This window comes from Rana temporaria, chromosome 5 (genome assembly GCF_905171775.1).
Source record: "Rana temporaria chromosome 5, aRanTem1.1, whole genome shotgun sequence".
In the NCBI taxonomy this organism is placed as follows: domain Eukaryota; kingdom Metazoa; phylum Chordata; class Amphibia; order Anura; family Ranidae; genus Rana; species Rana temporaria.
In genome coordinates, this window is record NC_053493.1 from 429,233,276 (window position 1) to 429,257,628 (window position 24,353).

The 24,353-nt window shown below is 48.7% G+C and overlaps 1 protein-coding gene across 1 annotated transcript in view; it reads left to right on the forward strand.

The window, feature by feature from the left end:
* The first annotated feature begins 20,346 nt into the window (after positions 1-20,346).
* LOC120941786 (tyrosinase-like) overlaps positions 20,347-24,353 on the forward strand; it is a 36,053-nt gene continuing 32,046 nt past the window's right edge. The window contains exon 1 of the mRNA XM_040355470.1: positions 20,347-20,387. The gene's annotated coding sequence lies outside the window, so the exon portion shown is untranslated. The remainder of the gene's footprint in view (positions 20,388-24,353) is intronic.

Below are 24,353 nucleotides of genomic sequence, written 5' to 3' on the forward strand. Positions count from 1 at the left end.
TATAATGTGTTACGTGAACTGCCACCGAGACTCTGACAGGAACATCATCATCTCAACACCTACACATCGGTTTCACAGAGGATGGACTTGTGTCTTTTTTCAACCTCACCTACTATGTAACCTACCCAATGGTGGAGCCTGGAGCCATCTTCCTCATCTTCACCTCCATCTTCACTTCCATCTTCACCTCCATCTTCACCTCCATCTTCACCTCCACCTTCACTTCCATCTTCACCTCCATCTTCACCTCCATCTTCACCTCCTTCTTCACCTCCATCTTCACCTCCATCTTCCTCTTCACCTCCATCTTCCTCTTCATCTCCATCTTCACCTCCATCTTCACCTCCATCTTCACCTCCATCTTCACCTCCTTCTTCACCTCCATCTTCACCTCCTTCTTCACCTCCTTCTTCACCTCCTTCTTCACCTCCATCTTCTCCTCCATCTTCACCTCCATCTCCACCTCCTTCTTCACCTCCATCTTCACCTCCATCTTCACCTCCTTCTTCACCTCCATCTTCACCTCCTTCTTCACCTCCTTCTTCACCTCCATCTTCACTTCCATCTTCACCTCCTTCTTCACCTCTATCTTCACCTCCTTCTTCACCTCCTTCTTCACCTCCATCTTCACTTCCATCTTCACTTCCATCTTCACCTCCTTCTTCACCTCCATCTTCACCTCCTTCTTCACCTCCTTCTTCACCTCCTTCTTCACCTCCATCTTCACCTCCTTCTCCACCTCCTTCTTCACCTCCATCTTCACCTCCATCTTCACCTCCTTCTTCACCTCCTTCTTCACCTCCATCTTCACCTCCATCTTCACCTCCTTCTTCACCTCCATATTCACCTCCTTCTTCACCTCCTTCTTCACCTCCATATTCACCTCCTTCTTCACCTCCTTCTTCACCTCCTTCTTCACCTCCATCTTCTCTTCCATCTTCACCTCCATCTTCACCTCCTTCTTCACTTCCATCTTCACCTCCTTCTTCACCTCCTTCTTCACCTCCATCTTCACTTCCATCTTCACCTCCATCTTCACCTCCTTCTTCACCTCCATCTTCACCTCCATCTTCACCTCCATCTCCACCTCCTTCTTCACCTCCATCTTCACTTCCATCTTCACCTCCTTCTTCACCTCCATCTTCACTTCCATCTTCACCTCCTTCTTCACCTCCTTCTTCACCTCCATCTTCACTTCCATCTTCACCTCCTTCTTCACCTCCTTCTTCACCTCCATCTTCACTTCCATCTTCACCTCCTTCTTCACCTCCTTCTTCACCTCCATCTTCACCTCCTTCTTCACCTCCATCTTCACCTCCATCTTCCTCTTCACCTCCATCTTCACCTCCTTCTTCACCTCCATCTTCACCTCCTTCTTCACCTCCATCTCCACCTCCATCTTCACTTCCATCTTCACCTCCATCTTCACCTCCATTTTCACCTCCATCTCCACCATGGTGAAATATCCATTACTTTCCTAGAATGAGGAACATTCTTCACGTTCTCCAAGAATCCAACCAAGAACAGCAAGAGTGGCCAGATAGATAGACTCTTGTCCGCGGATTGCTGGTGGTCTGAAGACTCTATGATGGACATCATTATTCTCAGATCAAAAAAACACAATCCTCTTCTCTCTGAAATACAATGTCTGTACTTTGCTAACAGAATAAAAATACAAATGAATGTGTTGCAGAAGTTTATAATTTTACAATACAGACGTCTCATGGCAGCAGATTGTATTCCTTTCATCCATTTCCTCTACGTGTGACATATAGTTATTCCTATGCAGGGTCTGGGGCCTTCATAACATTTCCTTAATACTCTCATTAGGACCAAATCTACATTTCCGGTGATACAGAAACCAATTGTCCAAACCATTCCTAAAAACCGCGCCTGCATGGAAGACTTGGATGTTGTGGGATAAGCCTAACCCATAAAATAACATAAGGGGGACTTGATGCCCTTAATGCAGTTATGTATTCATTGTGTACAAAATATTCATTAAAAATCATGAAAAGTATTTTTGAATGTGTAACTATCTAAATGTGGCGACGTTTCCACCTCTTATATTTATCAAATAACCCAAGGCTGGGGGTGGGAGAGTCACCAAGATGGACCAGGGGGAGGAGCTGAGGGGGAGATTATTTACAAATAACAGAACTCCATATATGTCATAAAATAATGTTTGTATCTCTAATCAGAGATTTTTAAGGGCTGATCAGTGAATTGTGGGGATTATCTAGAGGATTGTTTGGATAATAATATGTCATTTTTCCATTTGTATAGAATTCAGAATTAATTCAAATTTTCCAATGCTGAAGTCCCATTACCACATCATTGGGAGAAAATATTGAAACAAAACTTTCAATTCAGATTCATGAAAACGTATTCAAAAATAAATTTTCTGCGACCTTCTTATAAAATATATTAAATCTGAAGCAGATTTACCAAAAATAGAAGATCTTCAAAAATCAAACTACGTATTCAAGGCAAGGCCTGGTCCCTAGAGGAGAGACACCACCTGGAAATAACCCGAGCAGCACACGCTCATAGGGGTCTGTAACAGAACCCCCACAATCCGGGGAACACAACCCATACGAATTCCCCCATTAACGAGACACACAGCTCTCTATGAAGTTCAAGCAGGTCTGACAATCTTTATTGAGAAAGCAGGCTCTTATATACACAAAAAGAATACTGCAGTAGCCAAATGAACAATGACCCAACTCCACCCACAACATCATACAATGCTTACCTAATGAGCCCCAATACACATCTTTTAGTAGACATCCTGACTCTGACTCTGGCTCTGACCTAATTTACATGAGCTAATTAACTACAGCTAATAATTCAACCACCTGACCTTTAGGCTGTCTGTTAACTCACAATACACATTTATCACATTAGCAGACTTAATTACCACAATAGACAATATAATGCAATTACAGCAAGCTTTATAGTACACTACAGCCAACACACAATACAGGGTCAATTAGCACAAGCTACAATGAAAGGTCCTTAGAAGCCATCCTAGATTCATTTACATCACAACAGACGGACAGGTGGGCTGCAGTCCAAGACATATTCTGCATGTCCATTATTTTCTGGTTCAATCTGTGCCCAAAAGTGACTCCCTTTACAGGGTCTATGTATAAACATCCACTCTGTGATTGGCTCATCATTTGTGCCAACAGGACGAATAATACCCACAATGCTTGTAATGTCTCCTAGATTCTTTCCTTCTTTTCACTAAGCAAGTGTAATATTCCTTACCATTCAATTCTAAGAGAAGATTGAATATCGAGTGAAGCACAAGCTACTGACATGGCTCCACATAGGTAACAGATAACAAACAGAGTATACTGGGCCAGATGATTTGAAGGGTCCAAAGATAGGTCTTGATCTCTATGCGTTTTACCAAAAATGTCCTCTTCAGAATTCCAACTTTTGTCCAGAAAAAAAATCACAATTACTTACTGGGACGAACCTATAAATTAACATGAGCTAATTAACGAATTCCTTAAAGCAGCCGATGTGACTCCCTAACTACAATACACATTGTAACGGCACCCAAAATGGGTAAGGGGTTAAAGCTGTTTATGATATTCCCTTTCCGAACACAAGGCAGCTACCGACACTCCACAGTCAGGCAAACGAACCCCATAAGTATTCCCCCCCCCCATTAACGAGACACACAGCTCGGTTTGAGGTTCAAAACAGGGAATGCCTTTAATGAGAAATACAGGCTCTTATATACAATTCAGGATACCACAGGAGATATGGCCCGGATCCACCCACAACATCACACAATGGTTACCTAATAACCCCCCCAATACACATCATCCTCAATACATCTCTTAGCAGACATCCTGGCTCCAGGGCCTGACCTAATTTACATGAACTAATTAACTACAGCTAATGACTCTGAAGCCTGACCTTTAGGCTATCTGTTAACTTACAATACACATTATCACAGTAGCAGAATTAATTACCACAATAGACAATAGAATGCAATCACACCCCACCTCATCACAGCAAGCTTTATAGTACACAACAGCCAACACACAATATATATACAATATACAGTATACAATGTATTCCGCATTAAATCTGACTAGCACAGATCATAGTGGGGTTTTCATTCACCCTGTGCCCCTATTAGAGACACAGGGTGATCTACACATAAGAGGCATCGAAGAAGCTGAAACAGGAGTATCTCATACTTTCTTAGAGCTTCTGGGTCCCACGGGCCCTTCCGTTACATCTATCCCCTTTTGGCAGGAGACTAACACAGGAGGAGACCCCAGACGGGTTGACTCCGAAGTTAGTCCATAGTTCTATTCCTCTAATGCTGGTATCCACACAGTACAAATAAATTGCTCTAAACAGCATTACTCACCCAGCCAACCTCTGCCTCTCTCAGAGAACATACCGGCCGCTGGGGAGAGGCCTGGACTGGCCCTTCTCCCTGGAGTCCTTTCAGCCGCTGGAGAGAAGGCAGGGTGACTGGGCTCAGTCCATCATGCTGTTGGGGATCTGGGCCAACTGGCCCCCATCCCTGGGGTATACAAGTGGAGACTGAAGTCCCATCTACTTGTGGTAGGTGAAAATCCCTCGGTGCTTGCAAAGCATGTTATGGATTATCCATGGACTCAATGTCATCAGTTACTCCTTCCCTAGCCCCACCATCATGCACGGAGGAGTCCCCCAAACTGTTCAACCACAGTGTAGGGTACAGTGTAGGGATGCGCAGCGTTTTGAAAGCTCCGATGATGGTACCCAGGTTGAGGAAGGCAGTAACATGAGCCCAGAGAGAGGGGGTGCCCAAGAAGGACAAGAAACTGGCAGTCATGTTCCCCCAGCTGCAGAATACTGCCAGGTTTGCTCCAGTGACGAGGAGGGAGGGGATGATGAGGTCACTGACTCTAAGTGGATGCCTGATAATAGAGAGGAGGAGGAGGAGGCACATCTCCAACAAGGCAGGATGCCCTCCAGGGGCCAGCTTAAGGGTTAGGCTCTGACTCTGCGCGTTTTTTCAAAAGTTCTTTGGTGTGGGCCTTTTTTGAGACGTGTGCAGCAGATTGCACCGTTGCTGTTTGCAACATATGTCTGAAGCTTATCAAGCGTGGGCAAAACAACAGCCTCTTGGGAACCACATGCTTGACCAGACATATGTTGAGCTCCCATGCAGTATGTTGGCAACAGTACTTAAAAGACCCACACCAAAGAATAAGGCAGACCTCTCCTTGCTCCTCATCAGCTGGGATCTCCAACCCCACTATACCTTCAGTCCTCTCAGAAACCTGCACTGAGAGGAATGAAGGTGTAGAATTAGGTGTGCCAAGTACTTGCGGGCAATCTGCTATCACTACACCAACGTCCAATTGTAGCAGGCAAATTTCCCTACCCCAGTTGCTAAACCGTCAAAAGAAATTCAGTCCCAGCCATCCACATGCCCAGTAGTTGAATGCTAGCTTAGCTAAATTGCTAGCACTCCAACTGCTGCCTTTTCAGCTGGTAGGCTCTGCCCCCTTTCGTGAATTTGTGGAATGTGCGGTACCTCAGTGGCAGGCTCCCAAGCGCAAGGCAATTCCGGCTTTCCGGCATGTGGAAGGCAATGTCTTGGCCTCGTTGGACAGGGCAGTCAGCAGTAAGGTGCAAATAACCACTGACTCATGGTCCAGCAGGCATGGACAGGAACGTTACCTTTCTTTCACGTTGCATTGGATAACTCTGCTGGCAGTTGGGAAGGATGCAGGACAGGGTGCAATATTGTTGGAGCTTGTTCCACCACCACGCCTCCAAAATGCAGGTAGTGGTGATTCTGCCACACCTCTCTCCTCCACCTCCTCTTTTTCTTCCTCTATGGCCTCTTCCTGTGTAGATTTGTCCTCGGAACCAGTGGTGCTCTGTAGGCATTCTAGGGGCTACGCAAGCACTCAGGCAAAAAGATGCTATGCGGTGCTTGAGTTAGTCTGCTTAGGGGAGAGGAGCCACACGGTCACAGAGATTCTGTCAGCTCTGCAGGGGCATGCTCAGAGGTGGTTGACGCCACGCCAGCTTCAGCCAGGAATGGTGGTTTGCGACAATGGCCACCAACCTCCTCTCCACCCTCCGACAGGGACACTTGACCCATGTGCCCTGTTTGGCTCACGACCTTAATTTGGTGGTGCAGAGGTTCTTGTGCAGGTATCCAGGCTTACAGGATCTCCTGAGGCAGGCCAAGAAAGTCTGTGAGAATTCCTGCCAGTCATATAATGCCAATGCTTGGCTGGCTCCAAAAGGAATGCAACCTGCCCAAGAACCACTTCATCTGTGACATGCCCACCCACCAGGTGGAACCCAACATTGGCAATGCTGCAGTGGCTGTACACGCAGCAGAGGGCCATCAATGAGTACCTGTGCGAGTACAGCACCAGGAGACAGGGTCAGGGGAGCTTGTTTTTTTTCGCTAAGCCAGTGGCTCATGATCAAGGATGCGTGCACTGTCCTGTCACCATTTGAGGAGGCCACGAGGATAGTGAGCAGTGACAGTGCATGCATCAGTGATACTGTCCCTCTTGTCTTCCTGTTGGAGCACACACTGCAGGGAATAATGGACAGGGCCCTTGAGGCAGAACAGAGGGAGGAACAGGAGGACTTCATTACCTCTCAAGGCCCACTTTATCCAGACAGTATTCCTGCGGGCCCTCCGATCTCACAGGAAGAGGAGGAGTATGAGGATTGTGTCTGTAACGTACCTGGTGTGTAGAGTTTGATGCAGGGTAGCCTCTCTTACGACTCTGGTTCACGAACCACCAAATGTGGGAACAGCGGACTCGGAGCACAGAGGGGTAGGAGTGCCGAGGTGATGATGGGTAGTTGCAGAAGGACGAATACCTCTGGTGAGTAGATGCTGAACACAGAAGCGGAGGATGGGTCAGCGACCCGCACGGGATCTGCAACTACAGCAGCACATGCAGGAAACAGTTCAGATATAGCAGAGTCAGACAAGCCGGGTCATAACAGGTAAGCGTGCAGGAAGATGGCTGAAGAATAGTCGGTAAAACAAGCAGGTGGATCTGGCAACAGTGAAGTCAAGCAAGCGGATGGTCAAACGGAGCCGGGTCTGGATTGGAGAGGTTCGGGTAGTCAGGCAAGCCGGGTTCAGGTTTCAAACAGGTATTCAAGCAGGATAAACAGGTAACAGGTCTCAGGTATGATCTGGTCAATACTGCAGATCAGGCAGCGAAGACACTGTGCTGCTGAGGAGTTTAAATAGGGCAGCCTGCTGTTAATCACTGAAATCAGTCTGCACCATTAACCCTTAAGTGGCAGATCCATGACAGTGTCAGCATGGAGGTGGAGGACTCCGGACCGAAACCTACGCTGCATGGCCTCCCTGATTCTGCAAAGCCTGCGAAAGGACCCTTGGATTCATGGTATCAAGGAGAGGGACGATTACTGGCTGGCAACCCTTCTTGATCCACATTACAAGGGTAAGGTTGCGGAACTTACCTAGCCGTTGCAGAGGGAGCAGAGGATGAAACTTCTTCAGGAGGCCTTGCAGAAAGGTCTGTGCAATGCATTCCCAGAACCTGGGGGATTACCAAATCCTGGTCCTGGACAACGTGTTGCTGAGGCTTCAGTCAGTCACAGTGGAGAAGGTGGCCATCTGACCGATGTGTTCAGACAATTTTTTTGTCCGCAGCCCCAAGGTATGACCGGTTCCAGCAACCATTGCCAGCGTCTGGTTTACATGGTGCAGGAATACCTAGGGGAAAGATCAGACTTGGATACCTTTCCCACCGAAAATCCTCTGGGTAACTGGGTCTTGAGGATGGATCACTGGCCAGAGCTTGCACAGTACGCAATTAAGCTACTGGCCAATCCTGAATCCAGTGTTCTTTCGAAACGCACATTCAGTGCTGCTGGAGGCTTTGTACCCGATCACAGAATGCACCTGTTCACAGACTCGGTTGATCGGCTCACCTTCATAAAATTTATCAGTCTTGGATCACCAGCTACCGAGCACCTGATGTTGATGTAACAGATGATTTTTTTTATAAATGTCAGATCCCTTGAAGACTGCCTATGTTGATGCTGTGTGACTATCCTTTTATGCTGAGTGACTATCCTATTCTTCCTCAATGTTCATGTTGATAGCTTGTAAGAACATTTTTGGTTCTGGGCACCAGTGGAGAAGGCCCAATTTTTCTGCCCCTGTTTAACAGGGGTGTGTAATTACATTTTTTGCTGTAATATTTCGCTGCAGGGCTCGTGTTGCTGCGCTCAACTATAGTATCTGAGATGGGTTGTAGTGTTGTGGCACCAGCACCAGTGCCTAAGTCCCAATTTTTCTGCCCCTGTTTAACTGGGGCGTGTAATTAAGAGTTTTGCTGTAATATTTCGCAGCAGGGCTTGTTCCTCTGCTCAACAAGAGTATCTGGGGGAGATTCAGATAGAGATACGACGGCGTATTTCCTGATACGCCGTCGTATCTCTGAGATCCGACGGTCGGATCTATGCGACTGATTCATAGAATCAGTTACGCATAGATCTCCCTAAGATCTGCCAGGTGTAAGTGACTTACACCGTCGGATCTTAGGCTGCAATCTCCCGCTGGCCGCTAGGTGGCATTTCGTGTTTTACTCACGACAAATATGCAAATGAGGAGATCCGCCGATTTAGAAACGAACGCCCGCCCGTCGCTTTTTTTTTACGTCGTTTGCGTTCGGCTTTTTTTTCCGGCGGATAGTTACCCCTGCTATATGGGGCGTATCCTATGTTAAGTATGGCCGTCGTTCCCGCGCCGAGTTTTGAATTTTTACATTGTTTGCGTAAGTCGTTCGCGAATACGGATGGACGTAATTTACGTTCACGCCAAAACCAATGACGTCCTAGCGACGTCATTGGAAGCAATGCATGCCGGGAAAATTTGAGGACGGCGCATGCGCAGTTAAATGGGCGCGGGGACGCGCCTGATTTAAATACTACACTCCCCCTAGCCGCGGAATTCGAATTCCGCTGGGGGATTTACGATACGCCGCCGCAAGTTTTGAGGTAAGTGCTTTCTGAATACAGCACTAGCCTCACAAACTTGCGCCGGCGGATCGTAAATCAGATAGATTATGCGGATCTAAAGAACCGCTAATCTATCTGAATCTACCCCTGTAAATTTAACTAAACTGACTAGCCTGCCTGCTCTATCTATCTATCTAGTAAAAAAGATACTGGCCCGGATTCAGAAACGAGATACAACGGCGTATCTCCTGATACGCCGTCGTATCTCTGAGTGCGGGCCGTCGTATCTATGCGCCTGATTCATAGAATCAGTTACGCATAGATTTCCCTAAGATCCGACTGGTGTAAGTGTCTTACACCGTCGTATCTTAGGCTGCATATTTACGCTGACCGCTAGGGGCGCTTCCCTAGACTTCCGCATAGAATATGCAAATTAGGTAGTTGCGCTGATTCAGAAACCAACGTCCACCTGGCGCATTTTTTTTACGTTGTTTGCGTTAGGCTTTTTCTGGCGTAAAGTTACCCCTGCTATATGAGCGGTATATGCGGCGTATCCTATGTTAAGTATGGCCGTCGTTCCTGCACCGAGTTTTGAAAATTTTACGTTGTTTGCGTAAGTTACGTTCACGTCGATACCAATGAGGCTTTGCGGCGTAATTTCGAGAATGCGCACTGTGATTTTTTCACGAACGGCGCATGCGCCGTTCACAAAAAACGTCAAATACGCGGGGTCAAGTGAAATTTAAATAAAACACGCCCCCAACATCCCCTATTGAATTAGGCGGGCTTACGCCGCCACACATACGTTACGCCGCCGTAACTAAGGGCGCAAGTTCTTTCTGCATACGGAACTTGCGCCCAAAGTTACGGCGGCAGAAAGATCCGGTGATCTTTCTGAATCCGGGCCACTGTCTCTCTCTCTCTCTCTATAGGACTGATCTTCTCATTAGCAACGCCGCAACACACTACACGAGGCCGACTGGCAGGCGGCCTTTTATAGTGTGGGGCGTGTGCTAAAGCCCTGAGCCATAATTGGCCAAAGCCACCCTGGCTTTGGCCAATTATGGCTCTCCGTTTTTTGCACGCTGTGATTGGCCAAGTATGTGGGTCACAGTGCATGCTTGGCCAATCATCAGCGCGCAATGCCGCAGTGAATTATGGGCCGTGACGTGTCACTCGAATTTGGCGCGAATGACCCGTTTTGTTTGAATTTCGACGAATAATCGAACAGGCAATATTCTAGTCGAACATGGGTTTGAGTTGAACGCGAAGCTCATCCCTAGGTGTGGGGCAGAGGTCTTTGACCCTCTGTCTGGTGGCCAGCGCTTTAGCTGGAGGAGTCTCTAGTAACTCCACAGATGCCGCTGTTGGTGATGGGCAGAGCCCAGTGAAGTGTGGCCCTGATACCAGCTCTCCTGCTGGAGGCTCATCAGGTTGTTCTTCCTCAGTAGAACAGTCTATCAAATCCCCAATCTCTATAACTGGTGTCTGGGGATAGAGATTTACCATCTCCTGTCCGTAGAACGAAGAAGAGGTTACTGGTGCTGGGCAGAGCTCAATGATGTCTGGCCCGAAACGCGTCAGTGTTGTGATCTCTTTGGTTAACCGGAAGTGACGATTGTGCTCCATGGACTGCTGAGGTGTCAGGAAATAGATCGGGAATGGCTGCTGTACACAGACGTCTCTGTCTACTATCTCCGGTGACCGGGTGAATAACGCTTGCACTTGCACTTTATTACGGTACGTATATATTGTATGGGGGTTTTGGGCGATAATAAAACTTTTTGAATCAGTATCATGCTATGTGGACAATTCATTTTTTCACATGAGTTTACTGGATCCCTAACAAACGTCAGTAAAGTTTGGTGGAAGGTCAGCTGGAGCGGGGGAGGATCAGGCTTTGATGTGAGGCGTATTATACTCATAATTGTGGTGAGCGCGTCGCCAAAGGGGCGTTTTTCCTCGTGGTGAAGCGTTTGGTGATTGGTGGTCCACTCAAAATCAATCACAACACAAAGCCACAATTGAACTCCTTTATTTTTCCTTTATGAGCTACAGAAGAAAACTTGCCAATTTGGATCCTTTGACAAGAGCGCTGCTACAATATTTATCAAGATATTTTATTTAGGAGTGTTTTTTAACCACTTAAGCCCCGGACCTTTAGGCAGCTTAATGCCCAGGCCAGGTTTTGCGATTCGGCCCTGCGTCGCTTTAACTGACAATTGCACGGTCGTGCGACGTGGCTCCCAAACAAAATTGGCGTCCTTTTTTCCCCACAAATAGAGCTTTCTTTTGGTGGTATTTGATCACCTCTGTGGTTTTTATTTTTTGCTCTATAAACAAAAATAAAGCGACAATTTTGAAAAAAATTCAATATTTTTTACTTTTTGCTATAATAAATATCAGTTTAGGTCGATACGTATTCTACGTATTCTTCGACCTATTTTTAGTAAAAAAAATCGCAATAAGCGTTTATCGATTGGTTTGCGCAAAATGTATAGCTTTTATAAAATAGGGGATATTTTTATTGCATTTTTATAATTTTTTTTTTTTTTTACTACTAATGGCGGCGATCAGCGGACACTTCAGACAATTTTGACACATTTTTGGGACCATTGTCATTTTCACAGCAAAAAATGCATTTAAATTGCATTGTTTATTGTGAAAATGACAGTTGCAGTTTGGGAGTTAACCACAGGGGGCGCTGTAGGAGTTAGGGTTCACCTAGTGTGTGTTTACAACCCCCCTCTCTGTCAGCCCACCCCTCCTCTATCAGCCCATCCTCCCTTTGTCAGCCCACCCCCTCTCTGTCAGCCACAGCAGGGAGCCAGGCTAGCCACCTGCAGCAGGGTGCATTGTGCCAGCCACCCACCGACCCACAGCAGGGAGCCAGGCCGGACACCCACCCACCCACAGCAGGGAGCACCTTGCAAGCCAGCCACTGACCCACAGCATGGAGCCAGACCAGCCACCCACAGCAGGGTGCACCGTGCAAGCCAGCCACTGACCCACAGCAGGGAGCCAGGCCAGCCACCCACAGCAGGGTGCACCGTGCAAGCCAGCCACTGACCCACAGCAGGGAGCCAGGCCAGCCACCCAACCACAGCAGGGAGCACCATGCAAGCCAGCCACTGACCCACAGCAGGGAGCCAGGCCAGACACCAACAGGTGCCAGCTAGCCACCCACAGGAACCAGCCACAGAGGATGTGGAAGCCAGCCACAGCTACAGCACCCACAGTTAAGGTAAGAGTAGCGCTACAATTTTATTTCTACTTTGTGAGAGGTTGGGCAGGGGTGAGAGTCATGGCACACAGAGGGGGTCCCATTAGACTCTGTTGTAGTCTTTAATGGGGCCTAGAGGGGACACTTTCTAATAGACTGTCCATGGGACACTGTTAGAAAAAGACCCCCTCCAGGTCCCATTAGATTCTGCTGTTAAACATTTTTTTTTTTTAAGGTAGTACTTTGTACAAATTGAAGTCCAACATGCCTGTCTGCCTGATGCCATTGCCAAAAGCCCCCTCCTGCTGCGGCCTGCAATAATTTGATCAATAACAGAGCTTCATGATCTATACCCTCAGGGCTTTCAGCATGTAGGGGGTTAAATGATTAATCCAGTGTAATGCATCCTTCAGGGCTTTCAGCATGTAAGGGGTTAAATGATTAATCCTGCAATAATTTAACCCCTTACATGCTGAAGGCCCTGAAGGATGCATTACACTGGATTAATCATTTAACCCCCTACATGCTGAAAGCCCTGAGAGGGATACATTACATAGGATTAAGGATGAGCTCCAGAGTGTTCGCACAGTGCACGTGCAGAGCCCATTTTGTTCAATACCCTTTTGCACATTTTATTTATGTTCAGTAGCTCTTTCTACAGTAGCTCTTTTTCAGGGTACTTTCTAAGGGTATTTTCATGTTCAGTATTGGGGGGGGGGGGGAGCACCGGCGCCTAATAGAGTACCGGCACCTCTTTTGGCCCACTTAAAGCACTGAGCTCCGGGGAGCGATCGCGACGGAGCGGCTATAAACAAATAGCCGCGCCGTCGTCCCGGATCGCTCCCCGAGGAAACCCGTCCGCCGCATGTACCGGGGGGGGGGGGGTCCCGATCAGACCCCCGACCCGCGGAAAGGCAAGGACGTACATGTACGCCCATTTGCCTGTACGTGCCATATTGTGGACGTACATATACATGCGGGCGTCGGGAAGTGGTTAATATTGTTTTTCTCCAATATATGATTTTCTTCACAGCAGCTGCTGTTTTATGTGATTTTACGATGAGTATTGTATTTTTATATTTATTTATGGCACATCATATTGCATAAAGATCCTGATTGCTTATTCCTGAGCGGTCTTTACATTGGAGGGTTGTTTAAGCATTTTTTACCATATAAAAGGCTTTGTCTAGAAGACTAGCAGTATCTACTGTATGTGTAGCACTACCCCCAAAGGAGCGGCTGGATTGTTTTGGGCGGCATGTTACCTCGTGTTTCTCTGATGTCCAGGGGTGTTTGGTGAAAGTTGTAGTAACGGAATGTCCACGATAGGTGTCTTTTCTGTGCTCTTTATTACCCAGCCGGGGGAAAACAATAAAACTTGGTGAAGAGTAGAGGTTTAGAAGAAATGAAGATAGCAGATCCAGATGTCAGTAATAGGGAAACAGTCCGGCTCCCACGTGTAATGTCTCTTTCACCACTCCAGCCTGAGTGGGTACAGTGCACCCGGACAGGCCCCTCCCACTGACCCGGACAGGCCCCTCCCACTGACCCGGACAGGCCCCTCCCACTGACCCAGACAGGCCTCTCCCCCCCGGCCTGGCAGCCAGAATGTCACTCAAACCTTAGGAAAAAGTCTCTGCCACAGACCCTCCAGCGGGGATAATCCTCCTTAGCAGACTTGGCACCTGGATCTCCTTCAGGTAGTTTTGAATTAGGGTCCCGACCCGACTGACAGGCGGCCAACATCCAGCCTCCCAGTGTCCGGTTCCTCTGGTCCCTGATAGATAGTCAGGCCCCTATCGGAACACCAGCCTCTCTTGTTACTCCTCAGGCAGACTCTCCACCGTACGCCCTCCTCCAACTGGACGGACAGCCCAGGACCTCCTTAGGTGGGACCCAGTCAATTACTGAGTCCCCAAGCGGCAGATCAATTGCTCCGGGCCAACGTGGTCTCGAAGCCAGGATCCTTGCGTTGAATGCGCACCCCGGCCCGGAAGGCCATTTGCTGGGGCGGCGTAAAGTGGTTACCCTAAAGGTGAGCGCCACATGAGGAGAGCCCAGGAAGATGGCGTCTGCCTCATAAATACTCTCTCCCAGCATGCACAGCAAAGCCAACCCCCTCTGATAGGCTGCTGGGCAAGAGCACCCAATCCTTGACTCCACTGCTGCCACCTGAATGCTACCTGCCCTGACCTTGGCCTGTCTCTGGACTTTTACACAAAAGAGGGTCGCACTGGGACTTTAAATGAAGTGGTCACAGTTAGCCACTAAGTAACAAGAGTAGTAGCAGTATAAATATTTATTAAAAATAGATGTACATACATAAATATTGTAACATAATAGCTCAGCCAATGGATCAGCGCATGAAGAAGAAGAAGAAGATAAAATAAATAAAATTGATACAGACGTAATACATGAAGTTTATACATATGCAGGCATCAGAATAACCCGACGCACGTTTCTCGATATCAATGCTCGCTCATCGGGGTGGATGTATATATATCACAGTGGTGAATGTATAAACAATGGTAGAAGGGGCCAAACAAAGTCTCTGGACTTTGTTCTGCCTTCTGTCCCTCTGTTTGATCTGGCCAACCTCTGCCTGTATCCTGACAATTCCCTCTGCCGTCTATGTCTGTACCCGACTGTCTGTTGCTGACCTAGCTTGTCTGACTTCACATTCAGTCTCTCGCCTGGCCTGCCTGTGCCTGCCTTGCTCTTGCTGGAGCTTCCTCTACTGTGGGCCATCCGGTCTTCCTGCTCTTGCTATCAGCTGCTGTCTACTGCTGTCTGCTGCCCACCAGCCCAGGGCCTGCTGTTCCTGCTGTTATCTGCGGTTCCAGATATCTGGCCCACGCACCTGCTTCGCATCAATACTTCCAGCAGAAGACTACACAGGCACTCATTCCTCACCGCACTCTCGTGGCCATTGTCGCCTTGCTCTCGCTGGAGCTTCCTCTACTGTGGGCCATCCGGTCTTCCTTCTCCTGCTATCAGCTGCTGTCTACTGCTGTCTGCTGCCCACCAGCCCAGGGCCTGCTGTTCCTGCTGTTATCTGCGGTTCCAGATATCTGGCCCACGCACCTGCTTCGCATCAATACTTCCAGCAGAAGACTACACAGGCACTCATTCCTCACCGCACTCTCGTGGCCATTGTCGCCTTGCTCTCGCTGGAGCTTCCTCTACTGTGGGCCATCTGGTCTTCCTTCTCCTGCTATCAGCTGCTGTCTACTGCTGTCTGCTGCCCACCAGCCCAGGGCCTGCTGTTCCTGCTGTTATCTGCAGTTCCATATATCTGGCCCACGCACCTGCTTCGCATCAATACTTCCAGCAGAAGACTACACAGGCACTCATTCCTCACCGCACTCTCGTGGCCATTGTCGCCTTGCTCTCGCTGGAGCTTCCTCTACTGTGGGCCATCCGGTCTTCCTTCTCCTGCTATCAGCTGCTGTCTACTGCTGTCTGCTGCCCACCAGCCCAGGGCCTGCTGTTCTTGCTGACATCTGCTAGTTCCAGATATCTGGCCCACGCACCTGCTTCGCATCAATACTTCCAACAGAAGACTACACAGGCACTCATTCCTCACCGCACTCTCGTGACCATTGTCGCCTTGCTCTCGCTGGAGCTTCCTCTACTGTGGGCCATCCGGTCTTCCTTCTCCTGCTATCAGCTGCTGTCTACTGCTGTCTGCTGCCCACCAGCCCAGGGCCTGCTGTTCCTGCTGACATGTGCAGTTCCAGATATCTGGCCCACGCACCTGCTTCGCATCAATACTTCCAGCAGAAGACTACACAGGCACTCATTCCTCACCGCACTCTCGTGGCCATTGTCGCCTTGCTCTCGCTGGAGCTTCCTCTACTGTGGGCCATCCGGTCTTCCTGCTCCTGCTATCAGCTGCTGTCTACTGCTGTCTGCTGCCCACCAGCCCAGGGCCTGCTGTTCCTGCTGTTATCTGCGGTTCCAGATATCTGGCCCACGCACCTGCTTCGCATCAATACTTCCAGCAGAAGACTACACGGGCACTCATTCCTCACCGCACTCTCGTGACCATTGTCGCCTTGCTCTCACTGGAGCTTCCTCTACTGAATGAATGAATGAATGAAAAAATTTATATAGCGCGGCACATGCGAACTGAATCGCCTCTGGGCGCTTGTTGTTTGTGTCTCATGCCTATCAGAAAAGCAGGGTTTTGATCTGCCTTCTGAAGGACAGGTGGTTTTGCTCCAACCGAATGCTGGTTGGTAAAGCATTCCAAAGCCTGGGGCCCTGGAAAGCAAACCTTCTTTCTCCTTTGGACTTGTATTTGGTTTTAGGAACCTTGACCAGATTTTGGTCGGTGGATCGCAGAATGCGGTTGCAATTGTGCGGTTTGATCTTGTCGCATAGATATCTAGGAGCCTTCCCATGGATGCACTTATGTGTCAGGCAGAGTGCTTTAAATGCAATTCTGTCTTTCACTGGCAGCCAGTGAAGGGATCTCAATGAAGGTGAGATTGATTCCCAAGATTTTTTCCCAGTCACCAGTCTAGCGGCCGTATTCTGTACGACTTGAAGACGAGCGATTTGGTACTTGGGTAGCCCGAGATAAAGGGCATTTGCATAGTCCAGTCTGGAATTCACGATTGTTCCCACCACGACTGCTACGTCTTCTTTGGGGATAAATGGAATCAGTCTGCGTAGTAGGCGCATCAAATGGTGCGCCCCGCTGACTACTGACCCTATTTGTGCGTCCATTGTCATGAAGGTGTCAAACGTGACTCCCAGACTTTTGACTTTGGAGCTAGGGGAGATGATTTGTCCCAGGATGGGAGATGGTGTCCAGTTTGTTGTCGGTTGTTTCTTCAAACTGGCATCGAAGATAAAGAGTTCAGTTTTAGCGCTATTGAGTTTGAGATAACTCTTAGTCATCCAGTTTTCTATTGAAGAGAGACATTTCTCTAATCTGAGATGATGATCCTTTTTATGGCAGATGCGAAAATACAACTGCGTGTCGTCTGCATAAGAGTGATAGAGTAGTTCTTGGCTACCGATAATATCAAAGAGAGGACGAAGATAGATATTAAACAGCACCGGTGATAGGGGGGATCCTTGGGGGACCCCACATGGCACCGTGCGTTTTTCTGAGGTGAAGGATCCCAGTTTCACTGTTTGTAATCGGTTTCCGAGAAAAGAGGAGAACCATGGTAAGGCATCTTCTGAGACTCCGGCGACTTCTGTTAGTCGTCTCAGTAGCAATTTATGGTCTACTGTGTCAAAAGCTGCGCTTAGGTCCAGCAGAACCAGGAGACACGATTCTCCTTCGTCTGCGGCCTCGAGCGCATCGTCCCATATTTTCAGTAAGGCCGTTTCTGTACCGTGTCCGGGACGGAACCCGGATTGAAATGGATCGAGTAGGTTGTGGGTGTCCAGATGCTGTTGCAGCTGATTTACCACCACTTTCTCCATTATCTTGGACAGAGCATTTAGACCTGTTATGGGACGGCGGTGAGTTGGGTCCATAGGATCCAAATTAGGTTTTTTCAAGATCGGCAGGATTGTGCCCTCTTTCAGCAGGGAAGGCACTATGCCTTCCTTAAATGACTGATTTATAAGCTGCGTGATCGGAGGCGCCAGGATGTCGGCACATTCCTTCAGTAGCTTGGTGGGAATGATGTCATTGGGTGCTGTGCTGTTGCGCAGTGCACCAATGAATTTTTTTGTGGTATCGATGGAGATGGGTTCCAAAGTGAACTTAGTTGATTGTAGAGGCTTTCTGTCGGTGTATTGATTGAAGAGGGGGCTGAGTGGAGTATTGTTTTGCCGAATACTTACCCGAATTTTTTCAATTTTGTTGATGAAGAAATCCGATAGTTCATTGCAGAACTCTTGGGTGTCTGAAGTGGGAACTTCAAGACATCCCGGATTCATGGTCTGGGTGACCATCCTGAAGAGTTCGCGTGGGCGATTCCTTGCGCTGTTAATTACCATAGAAAAGTGCAGTTTTTTGGCTTTGAAAATTTCCTTGTGATATCGTGTTGTTACTGCTTTGTAGAAGTTGAGGCGGTCTTCTGAAGGACTTCTTTTCCAGGCGGCTTCCGCCCTTCTGCGCTCTTGCTTCAATAGCGACAGCTGGTTATTGAACCAGCTGGACTTTTTTGCCCGGCTGCGGAGTTTGCGCTTTGGTGCTGCTAAGTCGGCTGACTGTAGCAGAGCTGCATTTATGGCATCCAAAGTATCTGAGGCTGCTAGCTGAGGAGGAATAGCCCCAATTCGGTTTCCCAGGGTAGATCTGAAGAGTTCCGAGTGGAGCTTCTTCTGAGATCTAGCCCAGTGTGTTGTCACCGGCTTGGGTACTTTCATGACTAGTGAAGTTCTGGGAATTATGAAGCTAATTGCATGGTGGTCTGTCCATGGCAAAGGTTCATTTCCCAAAATGTTTATTTTCAGATTTTGTCTGAAAATTAGGTCGAGTGTGTGACCTGAGGCATGCGTGGGACCGCATACAAGTTGCTGAAGTCCTAATCCTTCCAGGTGGTCGATGCAGGCCTCCGCGATGGGATCCTGTGAGGAGTTGGCCCACAAATTGAAATCCCCGAGCAGCAAAAGATGATTGCTGTTAAGGGAGTAAGTGGAAATGAACTCCGTTAATGCTGGAATCAACTGCGATTTGGGCCCAGGGGGCCTGTAGCAGAGGAGAATGTGAACGGTCTCCTGAGAGTGAGCTTGAAGTTGAAGCGTAAGGGTTTCCATAAAAGGTAGAGGATTTTGAAGGACCGGTTTAGTGATTGCAATATGCGACTTATGAATCACCGCCAGGCCTCCTCCTCTTTGCCCTATTCTATTTTCCGTTAGGATGCGATAATTTTCTGGCACCAATTCTCCGAGAATGGTGTTGCAGTCGTCTGACAGCCAACTTTCTGTAATAAAGAGGCAGTCTAGATCGTTTTGTAGTAAGAAATCATGGATTTCTGAGCGGTGTTTAACTGCCGATCTAGTGTTAAGCAACGCACATGATATGTGCTTGAGCTGTGTTGAATGGTTGAAATTTTTGATGATCGATCGTCGATCGATTCTCAAAAGTTGATCCGATTTTAAGGCTTTTGTGGTGACGGCAGGTAATATTGTTGCGAATTGTCTCAGACCCCAAATGGTTTCCGCAGAGTATCGCAATTTAACCATTGTTGCCAGTCACCGTGAGGGGGGGGTGCGGGTGTTTGGTGAGAGAGGATTCAGGGAATCCTCGCTCTCAGCAATCCTTGGTCCAGAGGAAGGCAAAAAAACCCTGGGCCATCCGGTCTTCCTGCTCCTGCTATCAGCTGCTGTCTACTGCTGTCTGCTGCCCACCAGCCCAGGGCCTGCTGTTCCTGCTGACATCTGCTAGTTCCAGATATCTGGCCCACGCACCTGCTTCGCATCAATACTTCCAGCAGTAGACTACACAGGCACTCATTCTTCACCGCACTCTCGTGGCCATTGTCGTAGCATCAGTGGTCCCCGAGCCAGGGTTGTACGAGAGACCTCCCTCTGAACGTCAGGCTCAGCCGTAAGGTACATGATTGATTAGCTCTACACATAATAGTCCAGATACCTGGGAATGAAGTGCTATCCTGCGGAAAATTCCTTCTCCTAACTGGATTTTATATTATATCCGCTAGTCATTTGTGGAGGACATATGGATAGGGAAGGAATCAATTTTCTTCTATTTTATGGATACAAAGGAAGTAAAAGTCATCTTGGATTTCTGTGCTGAGATGGAAGGTCTGTAAAATGGAAGAGATTCAGTTTCCTTCCAATAAAACAGTAATCCCTGAGAAGCCATAAAACACGGGAACAAGGCTTTCCCTCATATAATTGGAGCGTCACGGCGCACATTAAACCAATCAAAGACACCTTCACACCATAAAAACACAAAGATAATCCGGCAAATCCAAACTTTCATCTGATTTAAGTGTCCCGAGAAAAGCGTTTGAAGTGAAATTTCTGTAAAGCAATAACTCTCTGAAATGGGCTTGTTCCTCATAATTAGATTTCCCAATGTTCCCTCTGCTTCTTAGAGGTGGTGGGCAACTTTGGACACACCCGGCACCTCCCAGTCCAACATCTTATAAATTCAAGTGTCTCACCATTGTTATCTTCTGACAAAAGGATTGCAGAGGCTCGAAGGTCCATCAAGAGCTTGCAGGTATAATGAGTGGATCTCTTTTTTAATTTTTTCGTCACTTTAAGGGTTTTTGACGATCAGATACGTTTCATTTGTATAAGTCCCCTGCAATGGTCCCTAAATGTGTTTTTTTTCTGATGTTTATTATGTGCAAGGCATAGGGGTGGGGCTAGGACTAGGGATAGAGGGAGGGGTAGGGAAAGGGGTAGAAGTAGGGGTAGGGATAGGGATAAGGGTAGGGGTATGGATAGAGGTAGCAGTAGGGATAGAGGAAGGGGTAGGGAAAGAAGAACCGGTGGGGAAAGGGGTAGGGCTAGGGCTAGGACTAGGGATAGAGGAAGGGGTAGGGAAAAAGGTAGAAGTAGGGATAGGGATAGAGGTAGAGGTAATGATAGAGGAAGGGGTAGGGGTAGGGAAAGAAGAACGGTTGGGGAAAGGGGTAGGGATAGAGGAAGGGATAGGGGTAATGATAGGGATAGGGGTGGGGGTAGGGATAGGGGTAATGATAGGGATAGGGGTGGGGGTAGGGATAGGGGTAATGATAGGGGTAAGGATAGGGGTAGGGGTAATGATAGGGGTAGGGGTAGGGATAGGGGTAATGATAGGGGTAGGGGTAGGGATAGGGGTAATGATAGGGGTAGGGATAGGGGTAGGGGTAGGGGGTAGGGATAGGGGTAGGGGGTAGGGATAGGGGTAGGGATAGGGGTAGGGGTAGGGATAGGGGTAGGGGGTAGGGATAGGGGTAAGGATAGGGGTAGGGGGTAATGATAGGGATAGGGGTAATGATAGGGGTAGGGGTAATGATAGGGGTAGGGGTAGGGATAGGGGTAATGATAGGGATAGGGGTAATGATAGGGGTAGGGATAGGGGTAATGATAGGGATAGGGATAGGGGTAGGGATAGGGGTAATGATAGGGATAGGGGTAATGATAGGGGTAGGGGTAGGGATAGGGGTATGGGTAGGGATAGGGGTAATGATAGGGGTAGGGATAGGGATAGGGGTAGGGGTAATGATAGGGATAGGGGTAATGATAGGGGTAGGGGTAGGGATAGGGGTAATGATAGGGGTAGGGATAGGGGTAGGGGGTAGGGATAGGGGTAATGATAGGGGTAGGGGTTAGGGATAGGGGTAATGATAGGGGTAGGGGTAATGATAGGGGTAGGGGTAGGGATAGGGGTAATGATAGGGATAGGGGTAATGATAGGGGTAGGGGTAGGGATAGGGATAGGGATAGGGGTAGGGGTAATGATAAGGGTAGGGGTAATGATAGGGGTAGGGATAGAGGTAATGATAGGGGTAGGGGTAGGGGTAGGGATAGGGGTAATGATAGGGGTAGGGATAGGGGTAATGATAGGGGTAGGGGTAATGATAAGGATAGGGGTAATGATAGGGGTAGGGATAGGGGTAGGGGTAATGATAGGGGTAGGGGTAATGATAGGGGTAGGGATAGGGATAGGGGTAGGGATAGGGATAGGGGTAATGATAGGGATAGGGATAGGGGTAATGATAGGAGTAGGGATAGAGGTAATGATAGGGGTAGGGATAGGGGTAGGGATAGGGGTAAGGGTAGGGATAGGGGTAGGGGTAATGATAGGGGTAGGGATAGGGGTAGGGGTAATGATAGGGGTAATGATAGGGGTAGGGGTAGGGATAGGGGTAGGGATAGGGGTAATGATAGGGGTAGGGATAGGGGTAATGATAGGGGTAGGGATAGGGATGGGGGTAATGATAGGGGTAGGGATAGGGGTAATGATAGGGGTAGGGGGTAGGGATAGGGGTAGGGGTAGGGATAGGGGTAATGATAGGGATAGGGGTAATGATAGGGGTAATGGTAGGGGTAATGATAGGGGTAGGGATAGGGGTAGGGGTAGGGATAGGGGTAGGGATAGGGGTAATGATAGGGATAGGGGTAATGATAGGGGTAGGGATAGGGGTAGGGGGTAGGGATAGGGGTAGGGGTAGGGGTAGGGATAGGGATAGGGGTAGGGGGTAGGGATAGGGGTAATGATAGGGGTAAGGATAGGGGTAGGGGGTAATGATAGGGGTAGGGATAGGGATAGGGGTAATGATAGGGGTAGGGGTAATGATAGGGGTAGGGGTAGGGATAGGGGTAATGATAGGGATAGGGGTAATGATAGGAATAGGGGTAATGATAGGGGTAGGGATAGGGGTAATGATAGGGGTAGGGGTAGGGATAGGGGTAATGATAGGGGTAGGGGTAGGGATAGGGGTAGGGGTATGGGTAGGGATAAGGGTAATGATAGGGGTAGGGGTAGGGATAGGGATAGGGGTAGGGGTAATGATAGGGGTAGGGATAGGGGTAGGGATAGGGGTAGGGATAGGGGATAGGGGGGTAGGGGTAGGGATAGGGGTAGGGGTAGGGGTAATAATAGGGATAGGGGTAGGGATAGGGGTAATGATAAGGATAGGGGTAGGGGTAATGATAGGGGTAGGGGGTAGGGGTAGGGATAGGGGTAATGATAAGGATAGGGGTAGGGGTAATGATAGGGGTAGGGGTAGGGGTAGGGAGAGGGGTAGGGGTAATGATAGGGGTAATGATAGGGGTAGGGGGTAGGGGTAGGGATAGGGGTAATGATAGGGATAGGGGTAATGATAGGGGTAATGATAGGGATAGGGGTAATGATAGGGGTAGGGGTAGGGATAGGGGTAGTGATAGGGGTAATGATAAGGGTAGGGATAGGGGTAGGGGAAGGGGTAGGGGTAATGATAGGGGTAGGGGTAATGATAGGGATAGGGGTAATGATAGGGGTAGGGATAGGGGTAATGATAGGGGTAGGGATAGGGGTAGGGGAAGGGGTAGGGGTAATGATAGGGGTAGGGGTAATGATAGGGGTAGGGGTAGGGATAGGGGTAATGATAGGGATAGGGGTAATGATATGGGTAAGGATAGGGGTAGGGGAAGGGGTAGGGGTAATGATAGGGATAGGGGTAATGATAGGGGTAGGGGTAGGGGTAATGATAGGGGTAGGGGTAATGATAGGGATAGGGGTAATGATAGGGGTAGGGATAGGGGTAGGGGAAGGGGTAGGGGTAATGATAGGGGTAGGGGTAATGATAGGGTTAGGGTTAATGATAGGGGTAGGGGTAGGGGAAGGGGTAGGGGTAATGATAGGGGTAGGGGTAATGATAGGGGTAGGGATAGGGGTAGTGATAGGGGTAATGATAGGGATAGGGGTAGGGGAAGGGGTAGGGGTAATGATAGGGGTAGGGGTAATGATAGGGATAGGGGTAATGATAGGGGTAGGGGTAATGATAGGGATAGGGGTAATGATAGGGGTAGGGGTAGGGCAAGGGGTAGGGGTAAAGATAGGGGTAGGGGTAATGATAGGGGTAGGGGTAGGGGGTAGTGATAGGGGTAGGGATAGGGATAGGGGTAATAATAGGGATAGGGGTAGGGATAGGGGTAATGATAAGGATAGGGGTAGGGGTAATGATAGGGGTAGGGGTAGGGATAGGGGTAGGGGGTAGGCGTAGGGGTAGGGATAGGGGTAATGATAAGGGTAGGGGTAGGGACAGGGATAGGGGTAGGGGTAATGATAGGGATAGGGGTAGGGATAGGGGTAATGATAGGGGTAGGGATAGGGGGTAGGGATAGGGGTAGGGGTAGGGATAGGGGTAATGATAAGGGTAGGGGTAGGGATAGGGGTAGGGGTAATGATAGGGATAGGGGTAGGGATAGGGGTAATGATAGGGGTAGGGATAGGGGTAGGGGTAGGGATAGGGGTAATGATAAGGGTAGGGGTAGGGATAGGGGTAGGGGTAATGATAGGGATAGGGGTAGGGATAGGGGTAATGATAGGGGTAGGGGTAGTGATAGGGGTAGGGGGTAGGGGTAGGGGTAATGATAGGGGTAGGGGTAGTGATAGGGGTAGGGGGTAGGGGTAGGGGTAATGATAGGGGTAGGGATAGGGGGTAGGGATAGGGGTAGGGGGTAGGGGTAGGGGTAATGATAGGGGTAGGGGTAG